Genomic DNA, 26,035 nt, shown 5'->3' on the forward strand with positions numbered 1-26,035 from the left:
CCAGAAAGATAAAGATGACTGCCACCTCTCATCTGAATTTCAAACTCTCGTGACTTCTCTACCAATGACACTGTTAACAATACACATTTCCTATGATTCTGGGTCAGACCTCATTTGAACTCCCTGCCAATGACAAATAGAGTATGTGTCTTTTAGTTCCTGACATGACCTCCAGCATGTCAGCTCCCTAAGTTGGCATCAGACTATTTTATGCCAGCTCAAAATGATTTTCTTGAGGATTGTTGGTAGCTTTTTTTTTTTTAAACATTCCAGGTAGGTTTCTCCAAATATCCATCAAAACTTCCAGGTCATTGTATTAGTAACTTTTCTACTGCTTTGATAAAGCACAATGGTAAAAAGAAGTCTGTAAAAGTAAGTATTTAATTGGTTTATGATGTTAGAAGGTTTGAGTCTGTGATGGTGGAAGGATGGTACAGGGACGAGAACAGCTGAGATCTCACATCTCCAACGTAGAACAGGAGGCAGAGAGCACACCGGCAACAGGGTAAGTCTTTTGAAACCTCAAAGCCTGCCCCAGGTGATGAACCACTTCGACAAGGATACCACTTAATCCTTCTCAAAGAGTCCAACCAACTAAGAACCTAGTGTTCAAACATCCAAACCCATGGGAAGCACTCTCATTTAAACCACAACAGCCACTTAAAGCACAGTTTGGTTAATTCTCAGGAAATAGCAGCTGAGATGTCTGTGCATAAACTATCGGAGAGATAACCATGCTGCCCTGAGGCTGTGCCACAGTAAACATTCAGCTCACTAAATGGAAATGTTTATACACAAGGACTCTATACCCTTGCTTCACTCCCTACACCAGGAAGACCCAAGGTTGTGTAGTCAAGGCTATTCCATCCAGCATAGATCTTGAGCACAAAGCACAAAATGCTACAGTTTACCTACCACTCGCACACACAAACCCATTCTGAAACAGTGTTGCACAAATGAGACTGTTTCTTCAAGACTTTAAGAGTAGGCAGGTTAAACGGAATAATTTACCCAGTCTATTGAGGTCTGACTAGGAGGACGGATGATAAGCTCCGTACCAGAGAAGGAGTCGTACTAGTAAGAGAAAGACCGAAGGGACAGGTGTTACTCTCTGTGTGCAGAGAAGGAAAGAACGCTTCCCCAGCACCAGGGACAGCAACACTCTCACCCTTACTTCTGTGCTAGGCTTCTTTCATGTGTGTGTTTATATATGTGTTGTGTGTTTATTTATTTGTGTGTGTATTTGTCTAGATGTCTGAAAGTGAAAAAGACAGCTTACTGGAGTCAGTTTTATCTCTCCACCATGTGAGTTCCCGAGGTAGAACTCAGGTCACCAGCCTTGATGGTAAGCCACCTTATCCAGTGAACATCTCATTGACCCCTAGGGTGGGCACTAAACATGGGCTGGTGGTGGTGCACACATTTAGTCCCCAGCATTTGGAAGGCAGAGGCAGGTGGATCTCTGTGAAGTCAGCTTTTCCTGGTTGCCTTCTAATCAAGATGTAGAACTCTTAGCTCCTTCTCCAGTACCAGGTCTGCCTGCATGCTACCATGCTTCCTGCTAGGATGATAATAGACTAAACCTCTGAAACTGTCTACGTAGCAAATTTCAGGCCAGCAAGGACTACATAGTAAGACCGAGTCCCAAATATTTTTTTAATTAAATTTAAAAGGCAGTGATCATTAGAAATAACAGTAATAATGGAAGAATCTATTGAAAATTCAAGTTGTCATATTTTTCCCCCAGAAATGAAACTGAGGGGTTCTGCACTTTTACCTGGGCTGCTCTTATAGAGGAATCTGGAGAATTCCTTGAGATTTGTGGGTCATTGAGCTTTATTAAATACAACAGAAACAGGAGTATCACTGAAGTGATGTTCTGGGCCTTATGAATAGAATTCTCACATCAGGGTGTGATACCCGAGGAAGGTGACCTGAAGATCTTCCATGGAAGAGTGTTACTGACATATCTTAGGGAGGGGTGTGTGGTAAACTGTAGAGTTTCCTGCTTTTCCCCTGAAACTCTGGTCTCACTACTCTGTATACATGCATAAAAGGTGCACATAAACTGTTTAACTGTTTAACTGTTGCTCTGTGGTCTACTGACATTGATTGACAAAGTATGAACCTAGAGGAAAAATGTCTAAGAACAATGCCTATGACAGTATTGAAGGTTGGCTACGAAGAACAACCACATGGGGCCTCAAAGTGAGTCGAGGCAGATATTTCCTCAAATTTGCAGGAGCACAGTTTCTGTATCTGTATTTATTCCCATTCGATAAACAGTGTGCACAGTGTGTACGTTGTACAAAGAATGGATACTTAACACAGCTCTCCACTTTGCAAAAATATATGAAAACACACATAGCGTTCATTTCATTCTAATGACCATCTCAAAAAGAATACCTCTTTAAAAGCAAAATCAGAACATGGAGCTATTTGGGTAGGGAAGATGATCTGGGAGGAGTTAAGGGGAGGAAGGGGTAAATGTGGTCAAAGTACATTGCACAAAATTCTTAAGTAGTTAACAAAAAAGTGCTTTGTTTTGTTTTGTTTTTTTGCTGGGAGCCAAACCCAGGAAACTACCTGCCGTCCTAAGAGAACCTAGGAAGTTACCTGCTGTTCTAGAAAGCCTAGTCAGTGCAAGGTTAAGAAAGGTCGTTCGTGGGTCTCAGGCCCCAGGAACTTAAAGAACCTCTGGCATTTCCTAGGAGCTGATTATGACAATGGGCTAGTCTAGGACAATAAGCATATGACAGTGGGATGGTCTAGGACAATAAGCATTCAATAGTGGGATAGCCCTAAGCAATAACCCTGCCCAAACTTCCCAGCCCAAACTTCTCTGTTTGCTTTGTCTTTATAACCTGCCCCGGAAATTAAAGTTTCAGAGCTTGATCAGAACCCCAGACTTGCTCTCATTTCTTGTGTCTCTTGTCCCTTCATTCTTTTGCCCCCTTCCCTAAGGTCTTATCGAATCCCCAAGGGCCGGGCAGTTTTTTTGACTAGGTCAGGGCCACAGAGACAACTCACTAGTAAAGGGCACTGGCTGCTTTTCCAAAGGCCTGGGTTTGGATTCCTAGCACCTACATGGGGTCTCACACCTACCTGGAACTCCAGTTTCAGAGAACCTGTTGTTCTGGCTACTGCAGGCACCAGGCACACACATGGTTCACGGATACATATGTAGGCAAAATGCCCATACATATAACATAAAATCATAAAAAAATTTAAAGAACATAATTTTGAAAATACATAAAGATAGGAATTTATATCAAAAAACCTTTTCCTAGTGTCCCAGAAAGGACAGCATATTTCTCAGAGTTAAGACCATCTATTAAGTACACTAAGTATCTAAGTATGTTACAATATTTTAACAATACATAAGTCAAAACAGTAACAGAGGCCCTCAAAAATATATATTTGTGTGTATATATAAAATATATGTGTACACACACACACACAATTTTTCATTCCAAAGAGACATCTCACCACTCAGTCACATCCTGACAGCTCTCACTCACTAGATCTGGCATCAGATTCATTTCTCAGTTAAGCCTGTGCAAGCATTCTGCCTGGGACCTATCTCTGGCAGCACAAACTCCTACATCTGTCACTGAGTCACATGCAACGTCAGGCAGGAGTTTTGTTTTTTAATGATTTTATTTTAGTCTTGGAGGAGGAGGGCAGGCAAGGAAGATAGTACAAGATTAAAAAGCTGTCAGGAAAGTAGACACATTCCAAAGGCCAAATAAGCTGTTTCCTCGGAACAGCTTTCTCTGTTGTTTATTGCAAGCTGAAGTAGTCTGCACATTGTTAAGAATGCTGGAACTTTCCATGCATTCCCGCTGTCCTAAGAGCCAATGGCTGCCCTCTCTCACTGCTGCCTTGTTACTATGGAAACAATGATGTACAGTAGAACAAGGAATGACGTCATAGGATTTAAATACAGATAGGAACAAAGGGGTCTTCTTCAATGTACACAGAAATTGCTTTCCTTTGGCAAAAATGTTTTGAAATATATATGTTTATAATATGTATAAATATATAAATATACATATTTATCTACACTTATAATCCACCCTATAAGAATAACACCCAGTATTAAAGACACTTTAGTCACCTTTGTTCCAAATTATTTTTTTTTCTATTTTCCATCTTGAAATTTATTAAATAGGCAAAATGCAATGGTTGGCATGTGTGGAAATAATATAAAGATATCTATTATTTTGCACATTTACTAAAGATGGATTTAAAAGTTCAAATAATAATTTAGAAAAAAATGTATTGATATTTGTAGTAGAAGCTGTGGTCTATTTAAGTGAGTAATGTAAGTGTCTTTAAAATAAATTTTTAAATTATTTTTAAAGGGCATGAAATTGAGAGGCAGATGCGACGGGAGAGTTATGAAGCTTTGTCAGGATGGCAGGATTCCTTGGATGGGAATAAAACGAATAAAAATTATAAATTACACGTTAAACTGAATTAGAACTATTTCTCGTCCTTTCAAACATTACATGATAGGCAGCTTTTCTAATATGAAAAGAGACTGGTTTAACACTTGCCAATCCAACCTGGAAAAAAACATCATTTCAGCTTTGTCTCAGCCTAGGAAAGTTTCTAAGACTCAACTTATCAAATGCTACGGTTATCGCGGATGGCATCTTACTGCGGACTGACGTGTGTGCACAAGACAACTCTCTTGGCTCGCTAATCTGGAAAATAAGAAGATGCCGCTTAGAGAATCAGTTTTGTATGAAGACTTGACCTAATAAAAAGTCAGCCACGTATTAGGCATTCCATAAACGCTAGCATGCTGGCACTGAATCGGCAGCACGCCCCGACCTTGTGGAGATCGAAGAAAAGCTCCCAGCTTGGCATTAAGTTTGCTGTGAATGAGCTGTGAAGTGGGCTATCTACACAGCAGATAAGCAAGCCTTGGCTGCTCTTGGAAAAGGACACCCCCCAAGCCCCCCCCGCAACAATCCATGGTAAGGTGCGGGGGAGGGGGACATGGTAATTCTGGATGGAGATTGACCGTGAACGCTGTCCATGTTGGCATTCCCCACAAGCTCAATTACCCTGAGCACAGAAATATCTCATTCTAGTATCTGCCCTGTGGCAAAGGCAATCTGGGAGCAGTTCAGACCCCTCCTCCTGCCGTCTGCCTGGGTCCAGACTACTAAATATTTGGTGCCAGTGGTTACGCTTGATTCCATTTCCAGAAATGCAAGGCAGCTGGAAAACATTTTTTCTCATAGTGGAAAAAGTCTGCACTGTTACATATCTTTTCAGCAAACGCAGGAAAACATTATGATACGTATAGAAATTAACTCTAACACAAGGTAAAGCATACAATTTACCAAACCCCAAACGGGAAATCGAGGCCATGTTAGCACTGTCATGATTTTGCCCGATGTTACCGTTTATGACTACTGGCTTTGGGAAAGTGATCATTTTGTTGGTGCTGTTCTGCAAATTTGGCTGGGTGAAATTTGAAGTGATTTGAAGTCAGGACCAGTGAAATGGTTCAGCGAGTAAAAAGGACTTTCTGCTCAAACCTGGGGACCCGAGTTCAAGCCCACATCCCTCAGTGGAATGTGAGACACTGAGTCCCCAAACTTACCCTCTGACGCCACATGCACAGTATGTTAAGAACGCCTAAATGTGTGTGTGCACACGCACACATACACACACACTCATTAATATACACAAAAATAATAATAATTTAGAAATGTTATAAAATCACAAAATTAAATATTAAATATTACTGTAAGTTCTGTTCACTCAATATTTTACACTATGCTGTGTGGGGGGGGGAATAACTAAATGGAAACCTGGTTCTAATGCTTTTGTTACTTCTACTTTTACGTGGGTCCTAGGTACCCAGGACCATAGACACCAGTAATTCATGCAAAAGGTCAAAACAAGCCAGTCTTGACCACAGGGTTTTTCTTCCTGGCTCAGGTCTGTAGGTATTTTACATTAGAAGAAACCAAGGCCAAGAGAAGATGGCGGATGCTGAAGACCAGAGAACCAGGCATAGCTAAAACCCGATAAATCTTCTGAGTCCAACCCAAGTAGTTTTTCTTCAAGCACCAGGACGCTACAGAGACCATCTCTAAAAGCTGGAAGTCAAATCTTGCTAAAACTGTAGCTGGCATTTCTCTAGCTTGCCTTTGGTTTCTTCTATACGTTACTTTCCTGCTCATTAAAGTGTACAGTAATAGTAACACTTTTGAGGGGATATGTTTGTTTGGTTTTCAATACAAATATGTAAGCCTCTGCCCCCAAAAGTTAGTAGAGCCCTTAGGGAAGAACTAGGGTTCTGATGTCTCAAGTGCCACTGGTGACCTTAGTGTGCACCAGGGTGGAGAATCACAAAACTCAGACACCATCAGAAGTCACTGTCTACCATAATCCATGTAACACCATACATCCATGTTATCTCCCTGGTCCCCAAACTCCAGGACACACCAAAATCACATGCTTGTCCTAGTTCAATATGTTCACTGAGTAGAGTTATATTCCAATAAGACTTTACTGAGCATGGAAGCGTTTGCATCTGTATTTCATATCATTTGTTTTTACACATTATGTGTATAGGTGTCTTGCCTCCGTATATGCATATGCGCTGTGTGTATACAGTATCCACAAAGCCAGAAGAAGGCATCAGATCCCCTGGAACTGGGAGTTACAGGTATTTGTGAGCTGCCTTGTAGTTGCTGGAAATTAAACCCTGGTCCTCTGGAAGAGCACCCGGTGCTCTTACCCACTGAGCGACCTCTCCTGCCCCTTCATGTAATTTTTACAAGACAGAGAACATTACTTATTTGTCTTCGACATTTTTGAGCATGTTTAAATGCACAAAGTAGGCATGAGAGCACAGCTGTGGGAAAATGGTTGCCTGGGATGCAGGAGGCCCTCATTTTTTATCTTCAGCCCCACCAAAGTAAACACTAATTAAAAGTGCAAAAATCAGGAGCCGGAGGGATGCTGGAGGACCAAGTGCAGTCTCAGCACCCACATAAGCAGACAACTACCTATTACAGCAGAGCTGGGGGAGGTGGGGGGGGGTGACCTGACAGCCTCGTCTGGTATCCTCAGGCACTGCAGTCACATGCACATACCCACACTCCAAACCCACATGTACACATAACTAAAAACAGAAGGTAAAATCGTTTCCAAAACCCCGTGAGAGTCTATCACGTGAAGATGTAAGTAGCTCCGCCCAGCTCTTATCAACCAATGCTGGGCATTTCTACTGCTGTCTTTACTGAGTGTAAAGAGCATCCATGAGAGCCTGCAAACAAGGATGGCCTAGAAGTGAGGTAAGTGGTGGAAAGGAACAGCACCGTCACTTTGATGCAGTCTCTCATGCTACAGTGATCACCACCCATACTTATTTCCTTGTACCTCATAACTGGAATCCTGCTGCTGTTGTGAATCATAATGTAAATATTTGCTATGCAGAGTATCTGATATTCGACTCCCATAGAAGGGTTGTTTGACCCTCAAAGGGCTCACGATCCACAGGCTGAGAACCACTGGTCTAGGAGTTCTATTTCCTGGACGCTGGAGAGCACTTGGCATCTGCAGGCTTCAGATAGGCATATGTGTAAATGTTCTCCTTTGTACTACATTTCTTATATGACTTCCTTAAGGAATCTCTTCCTGTCTCAAGGTCTTAAAATTTAGATCTCCAAGTTTTAGTCAACGAAGTTACATTTTTGCAGTGAGTAAAAGGTACGAAAATGGAGACAACAAAGTAAATAAAAAGCAAACATAAAAAAAAGTCTCACACTTTTTTGCCCTAAAAGTTATGATTTACATATTCAGGTTTTAGTCCACTTACATATTATTATTCTCTCTCTCTCTCTCTCTCTCTCTCTCTCTCTCTCTCTCTCTCTCCACAACTCTCTCTCTCTCTCTCTTTTTCTCTCTCTCTCTCCACAACTCTCTCTCTCTCTTTTTCTCTCTCTCTCTCTCTCCACAACTCTCTCTCACACACAACATGGTTAGATAGTGGTTTACACTGAGTTGTAATTTTACTTCTGTTACATAAAATGTCTGATGCAAATATGGAACTTCTAAAATAAAGATACTAGGGAAGAAAACGTACCGTAAGTTCATTCCAGAAGCACAGAGGTGGAAGCCAAGATGACAGGTGACAGAGTAAGTAACAAGAAATGGGAGCTGATGTGATAAGATATACAAGCTAGGTGTCTGCAACACTGGAAGACATCTGTTGGAAAGCAAAATACTCAGCCTTGCTACTTGTTTATGTATCACTTTTAAATGATTTTGAGATAAAAATACGAGCAAACACTACATAACAAACATACACCACACATACCACATACACACACACCGTACACCACACATAGCATACACACCACACATACCACACACATACCACATACACACATACCACACACACCCACTCTGGGAACCAAGCCTGGCTACCCCAATAGAGGACTGAGTGAGGGTTACCAAGGGGGTGGCAGCCATGGCACACTGGCCATGCTATGATAGTTGTTGGAGCCTGAAGTCCATGTAACACCTAACGGGAGCATTGCACTCTCCTCATTTCAGAGACCCTGGCTGAAAGTGCAACAGGCAATGAGTCATCTCAGGAACAAGCCACACCTCCCACTTACAATGCTTTGCTGTAGTTGATACAACTGTACGGATACAATTGTCATTCTTCTAGTTCAAGAGAAAAGATGGACTGTCTTCACTCTCAAGCGACCAACATAGTATAAAAAAAAAAAGCCAGGCCACATTAATTATCCAGGAACCTCCTGCTGAGATGATACAGTAGAACAGGCTGATATAATGGAATTTATTATTCAGTTCCAAAGAAAGGATTGGCGTCCTGATGGTGCCTGAATTACTCTTCACTTTCCTATTATTAGCATACTGGCAAAACTGGCCAACAAGTTCTCCCAGACTAAATAAGTCCCTGCCAGAGGAGCAATGGCTTTCTTCTTAATTGACCAGGATTATGGTCTCAAGAACCTGGGCCATGAGCTGAGTATGGTAGCACACACTGTACTCATGGCACTTGGGAGGCTGAGGCTAGACCAACACACAGTTCAAGGCCAACCTGGGCTGCATAGGGAGTCTCAGGTCTTCCAGGGCTGCATAGTAAGACCCTACTTTAGAATAAAGTGGAGACAGGTATCTTGGCAACAGTGGAAATGTAAGCTGCAGGTACTGAGTTGCCGAAAGGCAGGCTGGTAGAGAGCCTGGTTTATAAGACCTCATCTCCAAAATATCAAACCAGGGGATGGGGAGACAACTCAGTGGGTAAAGATGCTTACCACCAAGCCTGACAGCTGAAGCCAATCCTCAGAACCCACATAGAGGAAGGAGAGACCCAACTCACTCAAATCATCTTCTGGACCCCACATTCATGCTAAGGCACACGAGTGTACACACACACACAAACACAAATAAGCACACAAAATGCATATATACATACGTACATATAGACACAGACGAATGTGTGCTTCAAGAGCAACCAAGAAATAAAACCAAAACAAAGTAAAGCAAAACTGTGGTTCTAAGCGCTAAGCTCCGCCTTCTAGGAATCTCATGTCTCATGAATAATGCTTTACTCAGGAGTGACATCCTGTTCTGCCCACTCACATTCAGCTGCTGGATCATTCAGGAAATGAGAGAAGATGACCAAAATCAATTAAAAGCATCTGTTATATTAAACAGATAAAGCATCACGGGTCTTTCCGAGAGAATCAATTAAAGCAGTTTTTCCTCTCATGACATCCAGTGAAGTCATCATAAGAAACAGTGTCTTTCAGCCTGGCTCTTCCAACTGTGCCACACAGATGTCGCTGCTCAGGTTCTCTCTCTTCATCTTCACAGCCGTGGCAGGGAGCACCAGCTCCACATCGGCAGGTCTGCCTGTGTTTGTGAGCCTATGTGCATTCCCTATTGGGAATCCGGGAAATCCAGTCATATCTGTGTACAAGGAAATAAAGTCAGAGTGAAGCTGAACGCTTTTGTTTTCTCTTCCTTTCATGTGGCTCTGCCCAATCTTGAAGCATCCTCAGTCTGAAGTGGCTGCCACAGCCATGGAGCCCAGCACTTGATCCTCGGTTTGGACAGCTGACCCCGAGCTCCTGCATTACCAATAGAAAAGTGTCTTGAAAATCAGTCCTGATGGCCACCAGCTCTTGGACTAGAACCACAAAGCTTATATAACCAGACAATACAATCATTTTTCCTATGTTCCTTTTTCTTTCTTTTCTTTTCTTTCTTTCTTTTGTCTTTTTGTCCCCTTTACTTTCGACAGTATCTCAGGCTGATCCCTGGGGGTCGTGGCAAATTAAATAAGAATATCCTAAATGAAGGAAATTGAATTGGGGGCTTTTAAAATTCTCTTCTCATCATCTAATTATGGGAACAGTATTTATGGGCAGGGCAGCCTAACTCCAGGCTAATTCCTTCCCCAAATCCTAGCTATCTCACAGCTTGAAGATCAAGCCCTAAAGCCCAGTGTGGGTGTTTTTCACTGCCTTCACACCCTTTTCAAGTTTCTCTTAGGCACATTTTTGCCAGAAAACTGCTTTAAGGCCACCCCTGGTGGCGAGGAAAGTCTTTAGAAGCCACATTCAAGCAATTACTGCTGTCCCAGCTACTTACCAAAATGCTCCTCACTCTGGACAGAGCACTCAAATCAAAGTGACTGAAAAGGGAAAGCTGAGAAGGCGCTTACAGACCGTTTTTTTTACAGACCGTTTTTTCAATCTCCTGAAATTCTGGCTGTCCAGCATCCTCCTCCGGCTTCCCCCAACACAACAGACCCTAACCCCCTTCCTAGCAGCCGCACAGCTGAGAAACAGACATGAAACCCACCCTTCAGTCAGCTCTCCCAGGAGCCTCCAGATTCTCCTACCTTTCTGTCTTCTGTGGTATCTCGTAGTCTCTCTTTCCCCCATCTTTAAGCAGTACTCTCACTGGGAGTCTTCGTAAGCTCCACACTATCCTTCCAGCATGCAGAAGGCTTGGCAGAACAACTATCAAAGCAGCCATTGCTGATTAGTTGTACCAGTTAAAACTTCTGGTAGCACAAGGCCTAATGCTTCGTATCTGTAATCCCAGATCTCAAGTGGCAGAGAGACGGAGATCATTCCAAGTTCAAATTCACCCTGGTCTATGTATCGATTTCACAGCAGCTAGAGATACATACAGAAACCCTACCCCTCACCTCAGAACACCAAACAACAACAAAAAAACAAAAACAAAATCCCTGCTAACATATCACAACTCAAACTGTTAAGTCAGTCATGAGTAGGCGTGGAAGACATTACAGACCTCTTCCTCAATATCAGATGTCTGTAAAACCAGGAGCCAAAGCATCGGACTTTGATTACTTTGAAACTAAACTGCCACAAATATCATAGATTAGTGTCTAGCCAGAGTATCTAGTAAAGAACAAAGATATACTACTGTCCCATCCTTTAGGAGTTAATCACATGAACCTGCCAATCACCTAAACAGGAAACTGTCCCTCAGGAAAATCATCTTTTCTAGAGAATTAAAGAAATACTGGAAAGCCTACTCTAAACTGCAGGCTGATCTAGTAGTCTCTCTGGTCATTGCCCACTCTGAGTTTTTGAGAGTGTTTCCTCTACAATGTGTATTTGCAATGATCGTTTCTCTGCCTCAGTCTCTTTGGTCCCTGCCTGCTCTTACCCTTGTGAGTACCCTCCTTGGTAAATAAACTCCACCTATCTTCTACACCATGCTTTTGCAACTTGTCTAAAATTTCTTTTTATTTATTTATTTATTTAGTTAGTTAGTTAGTTAGTTAGTTAGTTATCATGAGTTTTCTTCGAGACAGGGTTTCCCTGTGTAGCCCTGGCTAATGAAGAACTCATCCTGTAGACCAGGCTAGCCTTGAACTCAGAGCTCTGCCTACCTCTGCTTCCCTAGAGCCAGGATTAAAGGTGAGCACCACTACTGCCCACCTCATCTGAATTCTTTCCAAAGAACCTACTGGACTAGAGAGCTGAGGGGAAGTCAGAATGAGATCCTGCTAACAAAGATCAGATTTTGATGCAGATTTCAGGACTGCCTGCCCAGGGGGCTGGGCATTCCCACATCATTCATTAATCAAGAAAATTACAGATTTGCCTACAGGTCAGTCTTACAGAGACATTTTCTCATTTGGATTCCCTCTTCCCAGAAGACTATATAGCTTACATCCTTTTGACAACAGAACTAACCAAGACAGCTGGTCTGAGCCTGTTCTAAGCAGCACAGCTTGTCTGAAAGTCAGTTCTTACTACTTATATATGCTTAAGGAGGGAGGGACCTAGAGAATCTAGTCAGTTTCAGGTACTTCCTGAAGCCACTGAGTTACTTCCTAAGCTTATAGAGTTTTGGTGCAGAATGGAGTGTCCTCTCTGTCCTAGAACATCTTGATGTTTCCCCTTCCTGTAGCATCCTGTGTGGCCTTCCTGTAGCATCCTGTGTCATTATACCTTTCTTTTAACATTGTATCGTGATGACGTCCCTCCCCCATCTTGATATCTTGTCATTTTACGTTCTCTTTTGTCATCCTGTGTCTTCCTCCCAAACGGGCAGTTTTATCTTGGTGGAAATCACTGCACAACAGGGCCTTAGTTTCCTGTCATGTAGAATATCATTTCTACTGTGAAAGTTTTCCCAGGTGCCCTGCCTTTCCTGCACAGAACTCTTCAACAGTGCACTGGCATCCCAGATACTATATTGACAGCTCCTGGAAAACAGGGACTGCCTTACTCCTCTTTATAATCCAGAGCCAAGACAAACGAATGCAGATATTCCATCTACGAGTAGAGTTAACAAATTCCTGTGGCTGCTTCAATGTTTAAATCAGATGGTTTATCTGAACCCCATCCACCAGTCAGGACTGATTTTTGACTGAAGCTACCCACTCTGTGCCCTTCCCTTCCCTGAACCAGCTACTAAATCCAGTCATTACCTTTGAGACTTTCCAGTGCCATCCTCACACCCAATGCTCCCTCGACTTCATCACCACCTGAACTTGCCAGCACATCAATCACCCTCACTGACAACTCTCAGACCGTTGTTTAGCTTGTGTGGTAGCAAATAGCAAAGGCCACGCACCCATATAATCCAGGGCTTCTCAACTTCCCTAACGCTGTGACGTTAGGTACAGCTCCTCCTGATGTGGTAACCCCAACCATTAAATTATTTTTGTTGCTGCTTCACAACTGTAATTTTGCTACTGTTATCAGCTGTGTTTTCCAATGATCTTAAGTGACTCCTGTGAGTTGTTTGGCCACTCCAAAGTGGGTGGCAACTCACAAGTTGGGAACGGCTGATCTAGGCAGAGCCCCATGTATGAAGCAGGCTCATAAGAGAATGCTAACAGCACTGGGATAGTGCACTCCAATGAGCAATACACATCCCAACTCCAGACAGAAGGGACAGCTCACAAACACAAGGCAAGGAGCAGGGCTTTGAAAGAACATGTTCCATGTGATCATATATTCTACATATTTGTGATAAGTTCAGAAAACACAAGTATTTTCAACTATTACTATTTTAAATTACAATATTTCTTAGCTATTAAACTATTTTTAACTATTGTATCTTAATTATTAAGTAACTATTGTTGCTTAAAGCACATACACAGAGGAAAGATAAGATTTGAACTTAAACCACTAATATATCTTTTCTCAGAGAGCTATCAAGTGCAACAGGCCTGTGCCTCAGCTGCTTTTGTGGGAAGGGCTGTGTCCTAATCTTTGAGATTAAATGAAACCTTGCAACCAGATGAGGAGTCGAACAAGGTTTCCTCTTCAACAGTAAAATAAATGAACTAAATTCTCCTGTAGCCCTGGATCCAAGAGCCCATCTCCTTCTTTGCCAATGAACTTCCCAGGTTCTTCTCTGAGTGACACAGAGATGGTGTGGTCCCCTAGCTGACCATGTCTCAGTAGCTCTGAACATCTCCCAGGCCCATGAGAAGCCACTGGAAAGTGAATAAACACTTCTGAATACCTCCTGTGTGCTAGGCCAGATCCAGGTTAGAGATGCTATTTAGTTTTCTCTGTAGTAGAATTATTAGATGGCAGAAAACAGCATCCAGGGGCTTGAAATATGGCCCCATAACAGGTTATTTGACCCCAGTAGCAATCTAGTAAGAGCTATTTTGTTTGAATCAACAGAATCTCATCCTCCCGACCCTGGCACCGTGTTCCTGCTTTATGGCTCTCAATTCCTGTCTCACATCACCCTACATTTTGTATAATGACTTTTGAAAAGTGTCTTACATCATCCACTCCTCGATGTCGGGAATCACTTTCAAGAAAAGCACTTTGGGGTGAGATCTCACACTTGGCAAATCTAAGCACTACCGTGGAGATGTAGAAAGCAGACACGAAAATAGTTTCTAGGGCAAATTAGGTCATACATTTTGGAGTAAGAACAATTTAAAAAGAAGAAGAAGAAGAGCTTGCTAAAAAGGTTATAAGCAAAAGAAACTGTCACCTCCTTGGGGTGACTTTGAAACCTGCTGTGTCCTGGATAAGGAAAGTCTTCTCAGGTTGCCCCAGTTCTGAGGTCTGCAGATGGGCTTTCTGAGACATCTGTTAACAGGCTTTTGTTCTCAGTGAATTCACATTCCTGCTGCTGCCTTTATCTTCTGTCTTTGTCATTCTTCGCAGCTACTCATCTTCCCATATTAAAACTACATTCTGAGGTTTAGGCTGAGGAGAGGGCAAAACTCCGTGAGAGCCAATAAAGTCACCAAGTTTCCAAGTGACACTGTTTGAAGCTCATGGTAGACACCGGGATCTTAAACCCAGGCCGTGGGATCTCCAAAAGCCAGGACTTCACACATACAGAAGATTTCCGTGGACCAGAAGCCTGGCTGGGAATATCAAGAGCCAGGGAACCAGCACTCAGGAGGTGGAGGCGGGAGAATCCAGGGACACAATCTACTCGGGCTGCACAGAGAGACTCTGGATCAAAAAAGACAAACCAGAGCTGTGCTAGTTGCTGTGATAAATATTGAGATGAAGGCAATTTATAGAAAGAGAAGTTTCTTTGGGCTTACAGTGCGCGACGAATGAGCGGCTATCATAGTGGAGAAGCCAGTATGGCAGCGAGCAGAAACGGAGATGTCACACCTCAACTGCCAGCACAAAACAGAGAGTGTGAACTAGAAACAAGATGAGGACATATGCTCTCAGAACCTGCCTCTGGTGACAACTTCCTCAGCACGGCTGTGCCTCTTAAACCTCCCAGAACAGCACCACCAACTAGAGACCAACGTGTTCCAGTGCCTGAGGTTATGGGCCACACAATTCATTCCAGCCACTTCAGAAAAGTATCTGAAAGTAATGAGGGGAGATTTTGCTGTTGTTGTTTTGATTTTTTTTTTAATGTGTCTGTCAAAGAAAATATTGTCCCCTTAAAGGGGAAGTATTTAGACTGGCTAACTGGATGCAGTCTGCTCAGTCCAATATTGCTTGCCTCACACTGTGAGGTCGAGAACCTGGTCGTCGTTTAGTCTACAAGGCTGGCTGTCTCAGCAGTCCCGATCTGCCACCGGGCTCCTAGAGGATCCCTGGAGAGTGGCTGCTCTTCAGTCTCCATAAGAATCCTAAAGACTGGTATTGGTTCTAATACCAACGAAGAAATCCCCGGGGCAACAGAATAGAGGAACTTGCCGGCAAGACTGAAGGCGAAAGGCAAAAGCAAAGTTTTATTCTTCTGTATCCTTTGATCTGGGCTGTAACCAGAGAGTGCTAATGTTTAGGGTGAGTCTTCTCTGCTCAAAATAATATGATCAAGAACATTCCTCATTGAGGCTAAAGAGATGGCTCAGTGGTTAAGAGCACTGATTGCTCCTCCAGAGGTCCTGAGTTCAATTCCCAGGAACTACATGATGGCTCACAACCATCTGTAATAGGATCTGACGCCCTCTTCTAGTGTGTCTGAAGACAGCTACAGTGTACTCCTATACATAAAATAAATAAATTCCTTTAAAAAAAACAAAAACAAACAAACAAAAACATTCCTCACAGAAACACCTAGTAATTTGTTTTTAGTTGGCTCCAGACACAATCAAGTTGATAGTCAAATTAACTATCATGAGGATGGGTAATGGGGTAGGGGTGTGGAGAGGGGGGCTTAAAAATCTTTTTGAGAGGGAGTGCTGTTAAGAAATTAGAAGACCTTTAAACTCGGCCGTTTTCCTGAACAGGAGACAGCCGTGGCGCCCAGCCGGAATGGCATGATTCTGAAGTCCCACTTCCACAAGGAATGGCAGCAGCTAGTGGACACTTGGTTCAACCAGCCGGCACGCAAGACCCCTAGACGCAAGGCCGGGCAGGCAAAAGCACGCTGCATTGTCCTTCGTCCAGCATCCAGTCCCATCAGGCCCAGCGTGAGGTGCCCTACAGTTAGATACCACACCAAGGTCCAGGCTGACAGGAGCTTCAGCCTGGAGGAACTCAGGGTGGCTGGTATCCACAAGAAAATGGCTCGCACCATAGGCATCTCTGTGGACCCAAGAAGGTGAAACAAATCCACGGAATCACTGCAGGCCAACATGTAGCACCTGAAAGGAATACCGCTCCAAACTCCAAGGCCCCAGGAAGTCTTCTGCTCTAAAGACGGGAGATAGTTCTGCTGACAAACTTATATTGGTCACCCAGCTGACAGGACCTGTGATGTCTATAGGAATGTGTACAAAAAGGAAAAGGCCAGAGACACCACTGAAGAAGAGAGGAACTTTAAGGTTTTGCCACTCTTCGCATGGCCCGTGCCAATGCCTGGCTCTTTGGCATCCGAGCAAAAAGGGCGAAGGAGGCTGCAGAGCAAGATGTTGAAAAGAAAAAGTAACGTGCGGTTGGAAAGAAAGAGAGAGAGAGAGAGAGAGAGAGAGAGAGAGAGAGAGAGAGAGAGAGAAAGGGGGGAGGGAGGGAAGGAAGGAGGAAAGGAGGGAAGGAGGGAAGGAGGGAAGGAGAAAAGAAAGGGAAAGAAAAGAAAAAAAAGAAAAACGAGAGAAAACGAAATTAGACAAAAGCCAAGAGCAATGTGTCCCTACTGATATCTCTTTTTCCCACCTAAGCACATTGGCTCAGACCCAGAGCTGGGTATGAAGTCCCAATGGCACTGTCCAAGAGGCCACTCTGTCACAGTATAAGACAGAAGGAGCCAGTCTGAGAGGAGTACCGCCCACACAGGTTGTGAAAGGGCCACAGATCCAAAGGTTCTCCTGATTGGACCAAGGAGTTTGAAGAGTGTATGGGACTGTTTAAGGAAGGCCACACTAGAGTCTGAAAGTGTTCCAATCTCTACCCTAGATAGTGATAGAAGAAGCTGCCTTTGGGAGTTAAGTCACAAGGATGGAACAGTGTCCTTATCACAGGGGGCCTAGGAGACAAACCCTACAAACCATGCAAAGACACAGCAGACAAAATCAGGAAGAAAACTCTCAATAAACCATACCCCATGGCGTTTTTCATCCTGGGCTACCCATGCTTCAGAACCTTCTTGGCATAAGCCACTTAGTTGGTTGCGTTATGTTATAGAAGTCCTGGCTTAGAAGAGGATGCAGGGGGAAGAGGATGCAGGGGCAGAACTCAGAGACTGAGGCCAAACTGCCTTAAAGACATCTCTCAAAGTATCAACTCTGGGCCAGAAGGCTGGGGATCGCCAAACAGTGATGTCTATCATTGCCACTGTCTTCCCATGTGTGAATTTAGATGTCACCTCCAGAAGAAAAGGGTAGGACTCTGCAGTGACTCCATCATTAAGCAGACCATGCTCCTTAAGGCAGTGGGACTGAACTTTCAGCCATCAAGGAGACTCAGGTCTTAGAGTAGGGAAAATGGTCGACTGTTTGGGGCTGTATTTCTATTACATAACAATTAAGCCTGCAAAACTATTAGCTTCCACCAAGACAACAAACAAGTCTAAAATTAAGCAAAAACACAATAATAGTAATAATAATTATTTATGTGTTATAGTCCATGTTCCCTAGAATCTCATAGAGCTGAAATATTGAATGTTGCAGGAATTTAATGTTTCTGTCCCATTAGCATCCACTTAGCATGGCTGGCACATTAACATATACATGGGAATTGAGCTCCTCTACTGTTCTTGACCCCTGAAGCTAATTTTACTCAGACAAAAGTTATTTTAAAATCTGAATATTCTCATCTCTGGAGACCGATCAAGTACAAATTCTTTCATGTTGTAATTAACATTTAAATTAATATAGAGAAAGTTGGTCATTGGTTATTCCTTTAGAAAAAAAAAAACATGCAAAGACAACTGTATTAAATCAGAGTAATGCTGCTTTTTCTTCCAGAAAAAGAAAATCTGTGAAATTAATCTATGTCCATGATAAAACCTTTTTCTGGGAAAAAAAATAGCATAACCTAGACTTTGGATTTTTATCAGCTGACAGTTTATCGAATTCTACATGTTTTGTCAGACGCATAAACATTGCTCTAGACTGAGGACTCTCTGTGAACACCTTTCATTCTAGAAGTGCTATGCTTTCAGCAATTATAGGGACTGAAAAATCTCTTCGCAGATTTCCACAAAATATGGAAGCCCCCTCCACACACACAAATGCTTGTCTTTCATCCTCCAAAACCTCTCACTCGGTAATTAAAGTCTTTATCAATGTCCCCATGTGCTACACAGCAATCTAGTCTTCCTAAAAATAAATACACACGGGAAATTCCTCACTACGATGGGCAAACAGCAATTATTATTCCCTGTTATTAAAATGCTCCTGGCTAATTGCGCAGATACCAGCAGAGAGATGACCTTAAAAGGCTGAGTACCAAAGGGGAGGCTGTCAGAGTCTCGCGCAGACAGTTTAGAAATGTTTGGTAAATATTCGTGAGGAACCATTAACAATAGGTAAACAGTGTGACGCCTGAGAAGAAAAATGTACTAGAAGAATTGAAGGAGAGTGTTCCTCAATACACGCTAAAAACGGACCCTAAATAGATACGGAATATGGTCCTAAAGAGAACCACCAAGCTCACTGTCTAAGCACTCTTTGCTGTAGACACCATATTGGGCTGTAATTAAGAGATGTATTTTTCTTTAGGGTGTATTTTTTCACTTCGGGTATTATTTTACGTGGAACTCAGAGACCTCAGCCCTTCCCTAACATCTTTTACATATTAGTTCCAACAGAAATGGAGTTTTTATCCTTTGTCACAAGTACTTATCAAACACACACACGCACACGCGTGCCAGTCACACACATACACACGCACACATGAGATGTGCCCAAGTGTGTCAGTGCTTGCTATGTACTTTATGGACAGGAGTGGGTGGGGCAAGGAGATGAGAGAGTTCTGAGAGGCCTCACTTCCGGATGACAAAGAAAAGGCTAGTCAGGGAACATGAAATATCCAGGAAGGCACTCTGGTTCAATTAAAACCCAACTTTGATGAAATATTTTGTTTAAAGAGAAAAATGGTGTCTCTTCAGTGAGAACTTTTCCTGACAGCTGCTCTGGGGGAAGCAGGTGGTTGAGTCTACCCTGGGGGTTTCAGAAATATTAATATTTAAACCCTCTCATGTTTCGCTGAAGTTCATGGCAGCTTCCTAATGCCTGGAGGAAGACAGAGCAGGAAAATCATAAGCCACAAAGTGGGGGATACCTTCTAATTTAGCCAGAGTGGGTATGTTTCACTGAATCCGCATCTCTGCCTCTCTTATTTGCTGCTAGCTCACAAAGGCAGCATATTAGAATATCAAAGCTGGCTCCTTCCTTTCTGCTCTGCAAAGACATAACATGTCATCATCAGAAGGCAGCGTTTGCCAGGACCCTGATTTGTTTGTCTAGACTCTGGTCATTGAACTCTGTTTATTACTAAACATCGAGTTGAATGGCAGCAAATCAAAGGGGGTTCTGAGAGCCTATGAGACCCTTCTTCCCCAGGGCCGTCGGGGTCAGTATAGACTTTCTAACTTCTCAGTTCCCAAAGCTTTCAGAGGTCTGCTTTTCCCAGGGCCAGGGGCTGACCATTAGACTAGCCTTTCAGCTCTTCCTGACCCAGGACTTGACCCTGAGCCATTTGTAGCCTTCAGAGCCCCTCCCCCACTATTGTTCCAGTGGGCAGCACTTAATACTTATACTCCAGATGCTGCATGGAGAGGTCATGAGGAATGACCAGTGATTAGCATATGAAAATGGAACATGATAAGAAGGCACTGTCAATCACAACACGAGTGAATATGAAAAATAGTCCTTAGACACACACATATACTTACATACACAGACTCTCACAGAGGCACACAGACAAATATTCATACACAGTCATACAGACATATTCACACATGTATACATACAAAGGCACACAGACATGCACAGTCATACAGAAATATACTCTCATACATGCATACACACACACAGGCACATGAACATACACAAACACACACACACTCAAAAAGTACTTCTCTTCAAGATAAGATTGTGATCTTTAAAAAAAACTGGTCAGGGTTGTTATAAGAGAGACATAATTAGCAGATCGACAGTTATCATCCTCATGTATAATTGTTAGCCTAATTTTTAATATTTAAATTCCTGACTTCTGAAAAGACTGGATCTAGAAGATAAAATAAAATGAACTCTTGCAGTTTTCCTTAGAACACAGAGCACAGCTTGAGAACTGCCTTCAAGGAAAATCAGCTCTCCTGAGGAATACTTCAGAAAAATATCAATTGTAAGAGAGAAGACCGATGAATTCCACCCCAGCACTGTATAAATAAAAAGTAAGGGAGACCTACATTTTCTGCACCAGAGGTGGAGGGTGAGGATTTGATGGGAAAGGTTTATGCACCAAACCCAAAGGGCTTTGCATGTTATCTGAATGGAAGAGTATTACGTAGTCCGTGTTTCAATTCTCCCAAACTGCTAACCAATAGCCCAAAGGACTCCTAGACACCACAAAAACGAAATACTTCTGGAGAAAGTTCAGCTTCTGTCTGGTAGCAATTTAGTGATCATCCATCAGACAAAAGCCAATGGGCTCAAAACCACTCAGATCCTGAAGTGATGGTCTGGACCTCCTGGGTCTTGCTTTGTGGAAGTCTGAAAATGATCAACGGAAGTTAAGGCCCTAGGCAGCCCACTGCAATCTTTCTGTCTGCATGCACAGGCTTTGGCTAGTGACCGATCTAATCCCAGAAGTATCAGCCATACTCAGAATAGTTCCAGGAAGTTCTAGGAAAACAGAGTGGGTCCGGAAAGCAGTCTGGATGAGGCCTTTCTGTTCTGCCCATCATGGGATAGTTTGAGCCCATCATGACAAAAGTATTTGGGATAGCATTCCAAACCCCAGGATGATAAAGTGGTCCTTATTGTATTCTCTCAATGAATATGGAGGGAATGAGGGTCTAGTTTGCTTCAGCTTTTAGAAAAATTAATAAAGTCTAATATCCTGAATATTATCATCATCCCTGTCAACATTCCTGAATTAAGGAAATTAAAACAAATGTATCCTTTATATCTATCAGGGAGATTTTATTTATACATCTAGACAGTGTGTACCACTCCAGATCAGGCACGCCAAGGCTCTGCTTCTAATTTGACCCTGCAGCTCCAGGGCTTACAAGGTAGATGTCTATAAATACCAAAATGATGGTTGAATTAGAGTGAACTAAAATGAGTACATTTCAAAATGCCAACACAGAAAAGCAAATAGTCATTTTCACTCACATTCACACAAGTTGTTTCCATTTAAAGACTAGTGAATGCATGTTAGATTAAAGCAGAAAAGAAGCAGCCAGGCATGGTGACTCCCATCTGGAATCCCAGCATTCAAGAGGCTGAGGCAGGAGGATTGCCTCCAGGCCAACCTGGGTTCTATAATGAGCTCCAGTCTAGCTTGGGCTACAATGTGAGATTGTCTGGAAAAACACAAGCAGACGGAAAAGTCTCCACACTCTGGCCTCAGGAACTGACTTTTCCTTCCTCTTTTAACTGTTAAAGGAGTCTTTGTTCAAAGGCTGCAAGTTATAATTTAACTCTCAAGTTAACTATAGGTCCCCTTGTCTTTCAAGTCATACTAACAATAAAGTCTTCAATTATTTTTTTTAACTAAACAAAGGGAAAATCTTGGTATATAAAAGATCAAAACACATTGTATGCATGTATAAAATACCAAAGAATCAAAAAAATTTTTTTTCCTCTCTTCCCTAACAACAATATACTGGGCATGGAAATAAATCTGTGCGATATTTATCCACAGGGTCCATTAGCATTGGCAACACCGGAAAGTGCAAACGAACGATGCAGGCTTGACAAACACAGGAAGGCCAGGAGCCTAAAAGGTTCTGGTGATTTCTGTTAAAACCTCATTTGAGTACTTGGATAATCATTTCCCTCCTGGAAAAGGATTCTGGGGCTTAAATCAAACCTAATGCACAAGCACTGTCTTCTACCTCAATGAAGCAAAAGGGGAGATGTGGGGGTGGGGGGTGTGTGCCGGAAACCCTGTAACAATCCAATGTGAAAAGATATTTTTAAGCCAGGCACCCCTGAGACATTCCTCTCTTAAGTGCAGTTCGGGTACACAGGAGGGACACCTATGTTAGAGTAGAAAAACTCCTTTTGGTCAAGAGAAAAGACTCCCTAGCATGGGTGGAGACCCAACATTCCAGTTGTGTGCAAATGGACTTTGGGCCATTCCTAAGAAGGCAAAGTCATCTTTAAGCCGAGCAAAGAAGAGGATTGGAGGTAGACCCTATGAGGTCCTGTGCCATCTATTCCTCTGTAGAACCTAGAGTGCAGCAGCTTGCAGCCATGCAACTGCCTACTTGCCCAAAGTAGCCAGAAAAGCATAACTTCCTTTTTTTTTCCTTTTCGTATCTTTTAAAAGCAAGTTCTCCTTAACACTTTGGGTTTCCTTAATATGTTGGCCTTTCTTACTCTTTCTAGGAAGCCTCTTTTCCTGATATATGGTTGGTCATCTTCTATTAAACTGGCCACTACATCAGTTTAAACGGTATGACTTTATTGCCTTCGCTCTTCCTCCAGGCAGCTTGCCTGAGACTGGAGTTTTGTTTTGATTGCTTGTTTATTTTTATTTTCTTAATTAATAAAACTGCCCTTGATCTTCTACTTGAGTACATTCTTAAATTATTTTATTAATGAGACTAAGAAGCCCAAAAGGGGACCCCAACTTTCCCTGGATCACTTTTACACCCCCATGTGCACTTTAGTTGAGCTAAACCCTCACCAGCACTGAAGCCACAAATCTTCTTGGCTGTGGATACACAGTGATGCAGAGATATCATGTGCTTCTTGAGTTTGTTGTACTAGACCATTCTCTCTGGTTAAATCCATGCCAAAAACAAACAAACAAACAAAAACAAACAAACAAACAAAACCCTCTCTTTCTTAAAAAAATAATTAACAAGGCATCAGTTAACTCCATTGGACATAAGACTATGGAATGCAAGACAGTGGACCAAAGCAGGAAACTCAGTAAGGTTGAGTGAGTTGGAAGCTTTGGAATCCAGAGGGAATGGCAGTAGCTTCACCTGCTTCCAACCAGGCCCTTGTCACGTGACCACACTTCCTCCATTGGAACGAGACTTATAGTCACATAGATCAGAACAGAGCTCTCCATGCTAATGAGGTATCTAGAGGCCCTGAGGGTTTAGCCAATAAGCTTCCCTTCCCAGATACTCCTCCCTACAAAAGGATTTTTAATCTCTGGTCCACCCTGAGAAAGTGGTATGCACCCATTTTTCACCATGAACAGTCAATAAACAGTTTGCAATCAAGGACTGTCTCTCTCATTAAGAATTGCCATGGGGAGCAAGAAGAAAGCCTTAGTCTACAGAGCCAAGTGTCCTAAGTCTCCAGCCCAAGGCCCTCTGTGATTCTAGACAATTGCCACTAACCTAGAAATAATCGCTGATAAGCTAATGAGCTAAGCCAGGGTCCTGGAGGCTCCTCATCACAAGCCCATGAACCCCTGACCCTCCATTCCTGACTCCTCTGCAACATCCAGCCGCGAATGGTCATCTGGGAGACAGGGAATCCCAGCTTCAGTCTCCCACATCTTAGGCTGTGTTTTCTCACCCCCTGAGTGATGTATTGGTGCCTCCCTCAAGCCCAGCATCCAACAGCAGGCATAGAGTAAATGCAGCCTAGCGTCTCTGCGTGTGGCATTCCCTCACCCACAATGGCAGGTCAAAACTCAAAACCACAATAGATAATTTTTTTTATTCTTTTTCGTTTTTCCCAAATTTTTACAGAGATCAACTTTTGCCTTTAAAATCAGAATACATTATGCTCATGGTTTTGTTTTTTCAGATAGTCTTATATAGCTCAGGCTGACTTTGAACTACTATTCCTCGTGCCTTTACTTCCCAATTCCCAAGAATTACAGGCATCTGCCACTAAACCTGGCTTATATGTACTTTAAAAAGAATTAGCGTGTATGTATGTGAAAGAGACGTGCCCATGAGTGCAGGTGCCCACGGGAGTTCAGAAGAGGGTGCTAAATCCCCTGGAACGGAAATTACAAGCAGTTTTGAGTTGCCCATCATGGGCATTAGGGACCAAACTGAGGTCCTCTGCAAGAGCGGTACCTGTTCTTAATCAATGAACTATCTCTCCAGCCCCTTATATGATGGTGGTAGCGGTGGTGGTGGTGGTGGTGGTGGTGGTGGTGGTGGTGGTGGTGGTGGAAGTTGAAGAATTACTCAGCTCAGTTCTCTGCTTTATGTGAACTTTATATTTTTGGTTGTGAGCCTAGCCTTTAATGGCTGAGTTGTCTCTCTAGCCTTTGCGTAAGTTTCACAAGAAACAACTCTGGTCTGACATACTCCAAGGAGGCGGGCTGTATTTTATCCATTCACCCCTTCTGACCAACACCACAAACCCCAGACTCCAGAAACTGGGTCCATAATGTTCTTCTGTGATGCAGATCGTTGCTCCTGCCAAGCTAGTCAGTCACATATTTGTGTTTCCATTTTAGTTGTGTAACCTGCTTCCTCTTCCTCCACATGCTGACCAGGAATGAATTCCTGGTCACTGGGAAATCTAACTTGGGACTAACTAACCCAGAGGTCCAAGCACTGGGGAGGCAGAGAGAGGCAGGCAGATCTCTGTGAGTCCAAGGCCGTTTTGGTCTACACAGTGAGTTTCAGGCCAACCAAAGCTTTAAGGTAAGACTATGTCCCCCAAAATGAATGAATGGATGGATGGATGGATGGATGGATGGATGGATGGATGGATGGCTTCTTACCTGAAGAAACCCCTGCCAATAATTATCTGGGCAGCAATTTTATTTGTGTGTCAATTGAAAGCACCCATGGGAAGGAATTCACTGAAGAAATCCAGGGATTCCAGGGGAAGATACAAAGATGGTTGGTTTCATGTCTGTGTCCACATGTACTTCATTAAGACAGATCATTAATCCTTGTAGCTTGCTCCTCCTCAACCCCCAAACCCAGTACTATCTCATTTTACGTTCAAGATATTACCCCAGATCTCTCCTATCCATCCTCCCCTGCCACACACCATACACACACACACACACACACACACACACCACACACCATACACACACACACATGCACCACACACACACACTAATGCATCACACATACACACACATACACCATACACACATACATATACACATGCACACATGTACCACACACACAAACACACATACACTCACATATGCACCATACGCATACATACATATATACATATACACACACCACACACACATATACACACCACACAGTACACACAGACACATGTACCATACACACATATACACATACTGACCACAAACACACATACCACACATATATGCCCAATACACACACACACACTAACACACCACCACACAAACACTGATCTAGGTGGCCATACAAACCCTCCTGCTAAAGAACAGTCACTTGTAGCATTTACTCTCTGTCACAGTGTTTAGTGTTTTCTCTGGACATACTGCATGCTCCTGCAGTCCACATTCTAGAATATTTTACC

At 42.9% G+C, this 26,035-nt stretch overlaps 1 pseudogene; it reads left to right on the forward strand.

Moving 5' to 3' along the window:
* Window positions 1–2,139: 2,139 nt before the first annotated feature.
* Window positions 2,140–16,887, forward strand: LOC114608109 (annotated as a pseudogene).
* Window positions 16,888–26,035: the final 9,148 nt, after the last annotated feature.

Source organism: Grammomys surdaster, unplaced genomic scaffold (assembly GCF_004785775.1).
Source record: "Grammomys surdaster isolate TR1022 unplaced genomic scaffold, NIH_TR_1.0 125876, whole genome shotgun sequence".
In the NCBI taxonomy this organism is placed as follows: domain Eukaryota; kingdom Metazoa; phylum Chordata; class Mammalia; order Rodentia; family Muridae; genus Grammomys; species Grammomys surdaster.